Source organism: Chaetura pelagica, unplaced genomic scaffold (genome assembly GCF_000747805.2).
Source record: "Chaetura pelagica isolate M959 unplaced genomic scaffold, ChaPel_1.0 scaffold394, whole genome shotgun sequence".
NCBI classification, from domain to species: Eukaryota; Metazoa; Chordata; class Aves; order Apodiformes; family Apodidae; genus Chaetura; species Chaetura pelagica.
The window spans coordinates 700,269-701,151 of record NW_009952966.1 but is presented as its reverse complement, the minus strand read 5'-3'; positions in this window follow the sequence as shown (position 1 = coordinate 701,151).

Genomic DNA, 883 nt, shown 5'->3' with positions numbered 1-883 from the left:
CCTTGCCCTTCCATTGATGCCCAAGGAAGCACTTCCAACCACAGCAAACAGGAGCAGCCAAATGCCATGTTCTGTGTGGTGATGGTCAATAGGGGTGAGCAGGCAAGAGGTTTTGCTGATTATGCTTCACTTTCCCCTAAAAAGTGAGGGTCTGTAATAAAGTCCTTCAGGCAGGTGCCCACGGGTGCCTGAAACTTCTCCTGCAGGTCAGGCTTTGTGGGGTGTTGTGCAGGGGTTTGTGTGTTGTGCAGGGGTTTGTGTGTTGTGCAGGGGTTTGTGTGTTGTGCAGGGGTTTGTGTGTTGTGCAGGGGTTTGTGTGTTGTGCAGGGGTTTGTGTGTTGTGCAGGGGTTTGTGTGTTGTGCAGGGGTTTGTGTGTTGTGCAGGGGTTTGTGTGTTGTGCAGGGGTTTGTGTGTTGTGCAGGGGTTTGTGTGTTGTGCAGGGGTTTGTGTGTTGTGCAGGGGTTTGTGTGTTGTGCAGGGGTTTGTGTGTTGTGCAGGGGTTTGTGTGTTGTGCAGGGGTTTGTGTGTTGTGCAGGGGTTTGTGTGTTGTGCAGGGGTTTTTGGGTCATGCAGGGGGTTTTGGGTCGTGCAGGGCTTGATCTGTGGGTTGTGTTGTGCAGGGGTTTGTGATTGGGTTCATCTTGCCCTGCAGCTGCCAACATGTGGAGCTCCCCGGGGCCCCTCTGGGCAGTGGTGATGCTGCTTGTGACCATCGTGCACGCAGGGGTGAAGGTGACCCCAGATGTGAAGTACACCAAGACAAAGCCCTCACAGCTGGCGGGCCATGGCCCCTCTCACACCACCCTGGGCCCCCTCACGGCAGCACCAGGCAGAGCCAAGTTACCCACCCTGAGCCCTGCAGCCCCAGCATCAGCCACGCTC